General features: G+C 46.7%; 1 protein-coding gene and 1 pseudogene across 5 annotated transcripts in view; one reads left to right on the top strand and one right to left on the bottom strand.

Annotated features, from left to right (window-relative positions):
- Positions 1 to 2105: 2105 nt before the first annotated feature.
- LOC119948554 lies at positions 2106 to 2234 on the bottom strand (annotated as a pseudogene).
- A 2718-nt stretch (positions 2235 to 4952) lies between these two features.
- ACO1 (aconitase 1) overlaps positions 4953 to 10848 on the top strand; it is a 59081-nt gene continuing 53185 nt past the window's right edge. For 4 of the 5 annotated variants that reach the window (XM_038769396.1, XM_038769393.1, XM_038769394.1 and 1 more), the window contains exon 1: positions 4953 to 5173. The gene's annotated coding sequence lies outside the window, so the exon portion shown is untranslated. Of the gene's footprint in view, positions 5174 to 6504; positions 6523 to 10848 lie in introns of those variants that run through there. The other variant, XM_038769395.1, reaches the window with a different exon arrangement.

Below are 10848 nucleotides of genomic sequence, written 5' to 3'. Positions count from 1 at the left end.
GGGGGTATATGATTAAAGACGTTTCCTGCGAAACTTCCTTCCTGTCCCCCTCACAGGAAAGAGTGACTGAAAAACATACATTGTCTGTGATTCTATGAATATCAACTGTTTAGTCCAGAAAAGATAAGTTAAATTTGGGATTGTTCATAGAAAGGTGGAGGTGGGGGGAGGTGGCCTTCTGCTTTTTTTGAAAAATATTAATGTTGCTTCTCAGAGGTTTTCTCTACAGATTTCCTCCAGGATGGCAGTTTCTTAGAGAAAATGTCCAAAAAGTATCTTTAATTCTACAAAAAAAGTCCCAAAACAAAACCTGAAAAACTGTGCCTTCGGTGTTCTCCACTCCTAAGGTAATGAATTGTCAGGGGTCTCCTTCCAGTTCTAGGATTCCAGTATTTTTAAATTCTTGATATATGTTTTACTACTACTACTAATAATAATACTTGATAATAGTAATAATAATGATGGTATTTGTTAAGCGCTTACTATGTGCAAAGCACTGTTCTAAGTGCTGGGGAGGTTACAAGGTGATCAGGCTGTCCCATGGGGGGGCTCACAGTTTTAATCCCCATTTTACAGATGAGGTAACTGAGGCACAGAGAAATGAAGTGACTTACCCAAAATCACAAAGCTGACAGTTGGCGGAGCCAGGATTTGAACCCATGATCTCTGACTCCAAAGCTCGTGCTCTTTCCACTGACCCACACTGCTGCTTACTATGTGCCAAGCACTGGGATGGATTCAAGTTAATCAGGTTGGACATAGTCCCTATCCCAGATGGAGCACACAGTCATACTCCCCATTTTACAGAATGAGGTAACTGAGGCACAGAGAAGTTAAGTGACAGAGCCAATATTAGAATCCAAGTCCTTCTGACTCCCAGGCCTGTGCTTTATTGCCAGGTTTGTTTACATTTTCCTTATCACTCATTTAATATCAAAATTCACTTCCTTGCCAGCAATTCCTATCTTCCAGTTCTCCCAAGTCTCACTCCTCACTTACCCTTCAGACTCTGCTGGGTCAAGTTTGGGTGGTCCAGACAGGAAAAATAACTCTCATAAATGGCTTCCTCTTGGGAGATCTATTAACTCTTTTAAGAAATAAGCATACCATTTTATTTTTAACACAATGGAAGAATTTGGGTTGAACATAAGCAATCACAATCAACTGCCTCTGCAGACACATCAGACAAATGTTCACTCCAATCAATCAATTGTATTTATTGAGCACTTACTATGTGCAGAGCACTGTACCAAGCAAACAAGGACAATACCAAAGCACAGATTTACTAAGGGGATTAATGAATGACCCTAAGACTTAAACATCTAAAAGTTAAATTGAAAATAAAGAAGAGGGATGAGTGAATGCCCAGGAGAAGTCCTGGTCATTTCTGAATGTACAACTGGCACTAGGCCAATAAGTATCACCTGTGCCACTGACAATGTGGCAAAAATACACCTCTGCTCCTAAAGTCAGTCAATCATTTTATTGAGCACTTACTGTGTGCAGAGCACTGTAATAAGTGCTTGGGAGAGTACAATATAACAGAGTTGATACCCACGTTGACCGAGATTATACCCGATCAGCAGGGCCAGACTAGTTCAGAAACTTCACCCAGAAATCCCTGCATGAACAGTTGAAGTGAGAACTTGAGGAGCAGAAGATTCTCTACTTCCACCCACCACCCTCCTAATTGGCTCCACTTTCTTTTTCTCTCCTCTATTTTCTTTTTTCTCTCCCATATGAGGAAGACTTTCACTTCCCTCCAAGCCCTTTACCATGAAGCTGCAACCCATTTGAGTGACCCACTGCTGAGAGGCATCCCAAGCCATCACTAATGGAGTCTTCAGGCTTCATGCTAGGATGCTCTCCTCTCTTGTCTTGTTTTATGCCGTTGAGTCATTTCTGACCCATAGCGACACCACGGACACATCTCTCCCAGAACACCCCACTCTCCATCTGCGATCTTTCTGTTAGTGGATCCATAGAGTTTTCTTGGTAAAAATACAGAAATGGTTTACCATTGCCTCCTTCCACGCAGTAAACTTGAGTCTCCGCCCTCAACTCTTTCCCATGCGGCTGCTGCCCAGCGTGAGTTTTGAGTTTTGACTTGTAGCAGATTGCCTACCACTCGCTAGCCACCGGCCAAGCTAGGAATGGAATGGGTAGGCCTCTGCTTGACTCTCCCTCTCATAGCCGAGACTGGTAGAGCACTCCAGGTGCGACCCTGAGAGGGGGCTCTCCTCTCACCACCTCTTTTTGGTTGACTCAAGGGACTCAACAGATCTTAACTCTCTATGCCACTGGCTTCAGGAGGTACAGGTTGCCTGCCACTAGCTGAACCTCAGTGACTGAGGGGGCATCCCACCCTCTCACAACCTAGGTTGAGGTCAAGCCCTTGAGGCTAGATAACGTATACCTTGCTCACGTTATACTCTTCCATGCGCTTGGTGTAGTATTTGTCACTTGTAGGCACTCCATACTGTGGACTGATTGAGCTCTCTGTTCTGCACCAGAACTACACAGCTCTAAGGCCAACATAGGCTCCCGTTTACTTGCTGCCTAGTTCTGAAGTCTCTGGTCTAAGGCCAAGATAGGCTCCCTTTTTCTTGCTGCCTAGTTCTGAAGTCTCTGGTCTAAGGCCAAGATAGGCTCCCTTTTTCTTGCTGCCTAGTTCTGAAGTCTCTGGTCTTTCCTGCCCTGGACTGAGGCTGGGAAAAGCTTCTCTACCAGTTCTAGCCAAGGGTGGAAATGGGCTTTTCACCATTCTCCCCGTTGTAGCTGGGAATTCTCCCTCTTCTAGACTGTGAGCCAGTTGTTGGGTAGGGACCATCTCTATATGTTGCCAACTTGTACTTCCCAAGCATTTAGTATAGTGCTCTGCACACAGTAAGTGCTCAATAAATATGATTGAATGAATGAATGAATGGGAATAAATTTTTGCTGGCCCTGACCATGGCCAGAAGTGGTTCTTTAATAAATATTAGGAAGCAGAAACATGAGTATTGCTTCTTTAAGTATTTTCTGTGGATAAGAACAAGACAAGTCAGGTGATCTAGGATACTCTCTGTTAATCAATCAAATGTATTTATTGAGCACCTATTGTATGTAGACTATTGTACTAACCAGTTGGGAAAGTACAATAGAATAGAGTTAGTATACATGACCCCTGATCTAGGGGAGTTTACAATAGGGGGGTGGTAGAGATGTAAGATACTAAAGTATATTACATATTCACTCAGTCATTCAATCGTATTTATTGAGCACTTACCGTATGTAGAGCACTGTACTAAGCGGTTGGGAAGTTCAAATCGACAACATGTAGAGACGGTCCCTACCCAACAACGGGCTCATGGTCCAGAAATAGAGGAAGTAATTGAGTACATAGGATGGAACATTAGTGCTACCAGGGTTTATGAGTACTTAAGTGGGGAGGTGATGCCAAAGTGCTGATGTGGGAGTTGGGGGCTATGGGGGGGGGGGGGGGAATATAAATCAATCAGGAAAGGCTCCCAGAAGAGATGTGTTTTAAGCAGGGGCTTAAGGATGGAGAAAGCAGTGATCTGTTGGATAAGAAGGGAGAAGGAGTTCCAGGCAGCAGGGAGGGTGTGAATAAGAGGCCGGCAGCCGGAGAGAGAATTCGGACACAGCGCATAGGAGCTTGTGAGGGAAGAGTGCAAGCTGGGGTATAGTCGGGGAAGAGAGTGGATAAAAAAAAATTCCTATTCCTGTTCACCATTAGACTCCTTGTGAGCAAGCAATGCATGTGGATTATGGGTTCAAATTCCAGCTCCACCAATTTTCAGCTGTGTGACTTTGGGTAAGTCACTTAACTTCTCTGTGCCTCAGTTACCTCATCTGTACAATGGGGATTAAGACTGTGAGCCCCCCGTGGGATAACCTAATCACCCTGAAACCTCCCCAGCACTTAGAACAGTGCTTTGCACATAGTAAGCGCTTAATAAATGCCATCATTATTATTATTTGCCCACTCCCTTGTATTGTACTTTCCCAAGCACTTGGAGCACACAGAAAGCATTCATTCATTCATTTGTATTTATTGAGCGCTTACTGTGTGCAGAGCACTGTACTAAGCGCTTGGGAAGTACAAGTACTTGTATTTGTTAAGTACTTACTGGAGCAGATGCAAGGTCATCAGGTGGGATACACACCCTATGCCACAGGGGGCTCACAGTCTAAGGGGGAAAGAAAACAGGCATCTCATCCCCATTTTGCAGTTGATAAAACTGGGGCCCAGGGAAGTGACTTGCTACGGGTGACACTGTAGGCGAATGGCAGAGCTGGAATTCGATGAATATCACTGATTGATTAAATGGAAGCTGGATATGCAGGACCCCAGAAAATTCAAAGGCCAAAGCCCCACATGCCCTGAGATAGAGCTACCGACTAATGCCTCTGCATTTGAGACTAGGCTGCGGAGGTCCAGGGTCCAGATAAATAAATGCCCTTTCATCTCTGGCCAATCTGATCCACGGTTAGGCCACACTACCCACCGTCCCAACTTGGTCAAAGTTTACCCATTTCATAGCAAGTTTAGTCAGCCGTGCTGGTAACCCAGTACATAGGAGGCCAGGGAGGGTTGGAGGGGGCGAACGATCCTGGGCTTCTCCCTCCCAGTCATGCGTTTCGAAATCTCTTTACCGTCACAAGCTTCTTCCTCCCCACTGCAGCTGAGGGTGTTTCTGCAGGTCGTGGAGGGGAAACATACTTTCTAGCTGAGCGGGAGGCGGAGAAAAGAGGGAAAAGAAGAACGTGGCATCCGGCAGGCGTTTGGCTCCGGGAGCTAGCTCAGCGGGAAAGAGCAGAGGGGCGGGGGGATGAGGCGGGCGGAGGGAGGTGGAGGGGGGCGGCGCTGTCAGCCAGCCTGGGGGCCGGGGCGGGGCGGGCCGGGCCGGGCCGCGCCGCAGCCCAGCCGCTGCCCCTTTCCGCCTCTCTCGCCAGTTCTGTCCGGCTGTGCAGCGCCCGCTCAGCAGGAGGAGCACGGAACGCAGCACGTTCGGAAACGGGCAGCCCCCGCTGCTGCAGTCGATCGTCCTTCCGCCCCCGGTCCCCACGTCGCGGCCGATCTGGCCCTCTTTCCATCCGGCGGCCGTCTCTCCCTGTTCCGCTCCCGCCGCCCTCCTATTTTCCTCTGACGGCGCTCGGCGCCGGGCGGGTGAGTAACTGCCCCGCTGCCTTGCCGGCCGCTCTCCGCGGGCCGCGCCTCCGGGGAGCCCCAGTGCCCATCTGGGCGACCCCGGCCTCTTGGCTCTGGGTGGATCGGGGCCGGGGGACCGAGGGGAGGAAGGAACTTTCGGCTGCCATAGGGTGGCCTGGCGGGAGCCTCCTCCGCGGGACGGGCCTTCTACCGGATGGTTAGCGGGGAGGAGAGGCCCTTTGGCCCTTGGATAGTGCGGGCCGGCCCCGGATCTTCCTAGAAGAATAGCCCTTCCTCAGCAGCCTCTCCCCAAACGCGATTTCTAAAGCGCCCCCCCCCCCCCCCCCCCCCCCACCCCCCCGTTGGGTTTCGGAATCTGTGCCCCGAGGAATGTGGCCTCCCATTGTTTCTTCTTCCCCTTTCCCGGCCCTCGGTGGTCCGTTTAGACAGGGGTTGGGTTTTCCTAGAAGAGAGAGAAAAAAAGGCAGCGATCCCCCGCTCCGACGGACACTTCGTTTCGTTCCATTCTGTGTCGGTCTGTCTCGCTCCCCCGACTCCCAGCCTACTCTCCCTTCCCCTAGTGGCAGTTTTGTCTGGTGAATTTCCCCCAATCGAGGCTGAAGGCACGGCCCAAGACCGGCGGGGGAGGAAGGCGGAGGAGGGGAGAGAAATCGGGCCCCTTGGTGCGGCTGCGGGTCACATGAGCTCCATTCCCACAGTCCCCATTCCTCACCCAGTGAGCTACGTGCAAGGGTGGGTTAGGTTCTTAAAAGGAATACAGGGCTCCCTTTATTTCCTTTTATTAAAAACGAAATAAAGATTATTCCTTTCTCTTACCCCACCCAAAAAACAAATCTTCAAAAGCTCCCTGACTAGAAGCTTCTAGGAAAGGCACAGCGTGGTTCAGTGGAAAGAGCCCGGGCTTTGGAGTCAGAGGTCATGCGTTCAAATCCCAGCTCCGCCAGTTGTCAGCTGTGTGACTTTGGGCCCCGTGGGACAACCTGATTACCTTGTACCTCCCCAGCGCTTAGAACAGTGCTTTCCACATACTAAGCGCTTATTCAATGTCATCATTACTATTATTACTATGCAGCAAACTTTTATTTCATTGAGAGCCACGCCGGGTTGCCCTAGCCGAAGTGGAAGTCGGTGCCCCCAAGTCAATCAGCTGAGTTCACTGTTTGCTCATCCTTGTTTGACTTTTGAAAACCATCTACTTCCAGCTAAATCGAACCCATTTTTGAAGTCGAAACGATCCTCGCAAAAGGAAAAAAAAAGTTGGAAAACGAATGTTTTTCCACACTACTGAGTTGCCTTGTTTTTTCCATATTTAGCAGAAAGCTGCAGCATACCTGCTTATGAAATTGGTAGGTGAGACAGTGGTGAAGGTGGGTGGAGGGGAGGGAAAAGGATATCTGGGATCCTAATATTCAGTTGGCAGAGAAATCGTTTTAAAAAGGAATGGTGATATATGACATTTTTATTTCCTTTTTCCAATAATAATAATAATAGTAAAATTAAGTGCCTACAATGTGCCAAGCTTTTTACTAAGCACCGGGTTAGAGACAGGCAATGAGATCGGACACATTCCCTGGGGTTCACACTTTAGGAAGAAAGAACACCTATTTCATCCCCATTTTACATATGAGGAAACTGAAGCACAGAAAAGAGACTGTACATTTGTGGGGCAGGGAACGTATCTACCAACTCTATTATGTTACTGTCCCAAGTGCTTAGTACAGTCCTTTGCACACAGTAAACACTCAATAAATATGATTGAAGTGTCCAAGATTACAAAGACAAGTGGCAGAGTTAGAATTAGAACCTAGGTCTCGAGGCCACTATCCTTTTTCAGACATCAAAGTTACTGAGTTTGGGGCTGAACGCACCAGTTGGAATAAAATTCAAATCTTACTTCACCCCAAAACAAGTCTTTAAAACCTCACCACCTAGAAGCTTCTTCATCTTATGAGACACAACAGATTTGCTTGGGAAGTGTGTCACGGTTAGTTTTAGGCAGGGCAGTAAACACTTGAAGTGGTTTTTGCAGATTTACTTTGCTGCTACAACTTACCTCTTCCTCTTGTGGTGTTTTGCCGTGGTTGTCGTGTACCCGTACATGCAGATGTTAAATCTGTTCTAAGGAAACTGTTGAAATTTCTCCTGGAATAAGTTTTACTAGGGGAAAAACCTGGATGGTGTGGCCCCCTGGGGTGTGTGGATGTTGTGTATATCTGTCCTTCGTATTTGAAAATGGCACTACAGATTATGGATCCCTTGGTTTGCCTGACTGATCATCCATTATATCATGTGTATATAAAGATTGTCCTTTGCCATAATGGTGTTTGCTGCTAGCAGAATCTGTAGCTGAATTTGAAGCTACTTGTTGGTCTCCTGATCTTTTTGAAGTCCATCCTCAAGAAGAATTACTCCATGCTAATTTGCTGCTTCTACTGCAAACGCTACCACGTTGTTCGAGGCCACTCTTCGTTATACCTTTAAATCATCTGTCCACTCTCCCTGCTTGTGGTTCTCACATTTCAAGTTCACCATTCAGTAACTGCTTGGCATGTACTCTCCCAAGTGCTTAGTACAGTGCTCTGCACACAGTAAGCACTCGAAAACGATGGATTGATGTTGTCATCATCCATATCCTGCCCAGTAAAGTTGTGTTGGAATGAACATAACTGTCAAATAAGGTCGTTTGACTTGACGTTGAAGAAACTCAAGAAGCTTGCTGTACTTTTTGCGATCGTTCAGATCTCAGCTTCTCAGAGAAGCAGTGTGGCGTAGTAGAAAGAGCATGGGCTTGGAAGTCAGAGGTCATGGGTTCGAATCCTGGATCCACCACTTGTCCACTGTGTGACTTTGGGCAAGGCACTTAACTTCTCTGTGCCTCAGTTATCTCATCTGTAAAATGGGGATTAAGACTGTGAGCCCCATGTGGGACAACTTGATAATCTTGTATCTACCCTGGTGCTTAGAACAGTGCTTGGCACATAGTAAGTGCTTATCAAATACCGTTATTATCTCAGTAACATAGCTTGGATGCCAAACCCCCACCACTCACTTATGTACGTGTTTCTAGATATATATTTAGTACGAAGCTTGATGTCCTGTTGGGGTCTTCCTCAGGAAATCCCTAGCAACACCACAAATCAGCTTTAGGTTCTTCTCCTGAAACATTTGGGAGAAATGAAGAGCAGAGAAATGGTATAACTGCTGGAGAAAAGTGTTCTGTGGGAAAGTATAATCAGCTAACATTTTTGGAGCTCTGTACTACTAGTCTTGTCTTCAGTGTTTCCTGGGTCAGCTTTATTAGAAAACGAATTTCAGCGTGGCCCAGTGGATAGAGCATGGGCCAGGGAGTCAGAAAGACCTGGGTTCTAATTCTGATCTGCCACTTGTCTGCTTTGTGACCTTGGGCAAGTCACTTCACTTCTCTATGTCTCAGTTAACTCATCTGTAAAATGGGGATTAAGGCTGTGGGCCCAATGTGGGACAGGGACTGTGTTCAACCCATTGACCTTGTATCTAGCCCAGTGCTTAGTACAGTGCCTGGCACATAGTAAGCACTTAACAAAATACCATTATTATTATTATTATCACTGTCCTCATTGCCTCTTACCACTTGCACACATCCTCTCTCCTCCTTGGAATGCCTTCTTCCTTTATATCCGACAGACCACAGCTCTCCCCATCTTCAAATCTTTTCTGAAATCAAGCCTCCTTCAGGAGGTCTTCTCTGATTAATTTCTAATCCTCCATACTGCCACTTCAGTAGTTGCTTGTGACTTAAACACTTGGGTATTTCCTCCATCTGCCACCCCACCCCCCACCCCCAACACAGTTATGTACATATCTGCAGTATGTGTCAGTCTCCCAACTAGATTTTAAGCTCCATGAGGGCAGGGATTTTATCTATTAATTTAATTGTACTCTGCCAAGTGCTTAGTACAGTGTTCTGCCCATAGGCACTCCAGTAAATACTTTTGATTGAAATCCACTTGATTGACATAACATTTAGGAGGTTTTATTATTAGTCAGCTCTGCCTCCTCACCCCTCTCCTGGTGGGATCCTAGAGTCCAGAAGGCTACCAGTGTTGAAGGGTTAGGGGGAGGGAAGGAGTGAGGGAGGGAGATGGTGCACAGCGACTGGCACTTCCGTCATCCCTGGACAGTAGCTGTCAATTGGGCAGACTCCAAGGTTAATCAGCAGGCAGAAAGAAGGTAGCAGTCTCAGAAAAAAAAAACACCATCTGCCCACCCTACTGGGATGTAATTCAGCCCCACTATGCTGAATTGCCACAAACTCCTAGGAGCAAATCTTCCTACTATTAATTGGCCAATTGATGAGGAAGCAAAACCACAGAAAGTGGAAACAACTAGTTCAAGGTCATACAAACCACTGGGGAAGAAGAATCCGAACAGAGCTCACAGATTTCGGGGTTATGGCCTCCAACCAAGATAGCATATACCGTAACTTTACAATTTGCTCTATTTTTTTCTTAGCGTGAGAGCATAGGGTCTCTCTGTTTGTCTTCTGGTAAAATATTGTGAAGTCTTGAAGGTTAAGGGTGATTAAATTATTCCAGGTGGAAAAAAAGATTAGTCTCACCCACTGTAGTGGCTAGAACACATTTCAAGGGTTCATGAGCAACTGATGCAACTTGGTTTTCTGGTACATTATGTCTAGCTTGCAATTTTATAGAAATAAAATGCACCCATCTTGGCCACTTGCTACTTTTCAATGGACTTTAGAAAAGATCTGGGAGAAGATCTGCCACTGGACTGTTGGGTGACCTTGGGCAAGTTGCATAGCCTATTTGGGTCTCTGTTTTTTCAGGTGTAAAAAGGGGATAAAATAGCTGCCTTTTTGATCTGGCTGTGTAGGAGCTGATTATCTACTCCCAGGCTTGGCATATAGTAAGCGCCTAAGAGATTCCATAGCTCACTGTTTACTAATGTGCCTACTGTGTTCTTCTAGTTTTGTTATTTTCACTATTTTCCACCTATTCTAACCCTCTCATTCATTGCCATATTGTCCACATATTATTTGCAAACCAAAACACATATTGGAAAGAGCCTGGGCTTTGGAGTCAGAGGTCATGGGTTCAAATCCCGGCCCTGCCAATTGCCAGCTGTGTGACTTTGGGAAAGTCACTTAACTTCTCTGTGCCTCAGTTACCTCATCTGTAAATTGGGGAGTAAGACTGTGAGCCCCCCGTGGGACAACCTGATCACCGTGTTACCTCCCCAGCACTTAGAACAGTGTGTCTGCCATTGGGAAATGACACCTTTTAACATTTATCAAAAGAAGTTATCCCTAAATCATCTTCCAGGCTCCCTCTCTCACCTGGAAGCAGAACCCCAAGGCTCTGGAGCAATTGGAGGGTCAATGTACCCAGTAGAAATGCTCTCGGTCTGGGCTGATTCAGGCAGGCTTTTGCAAAATGGTGGCCATATGACATCGTCACATCCTGCTGAGTGCTGGCGTACCATGTCTGATGTCTTGTGGCCAGTTATTTAGAGTGTCACTGCTGGCCACCCTATTTGTGCCTGTTTTTAAATAGGCCCTTTGCTATCCTCATCTTCCCTAAGCCTCTGCTCAAGAAGTGCAGCTCCTCTTGTAATTACCATATTCCACACTGTTGTAACTCCCTACAATCCAGTGCTATGCCACACTAAGACCA

This window comes from Tachyglossus aculeatus, chromosome X4, assembly GCF_015852505.1.
Source record: "Tachyglossus aculeatus isolate mTacAcu1 chromosome X4, mTacAcu1.pri, whole genome shotgun sequence".
Lineage (NCBI taxonomy): Eukaryota > Metazoa > Chordata > Mammalia > Monotremata > Tachyglossidae > Tachyglossus > Tachyglossus aculeatus.
This window is presented reverse-complemented; position numbering and strand designations above follow the sequence as displayed.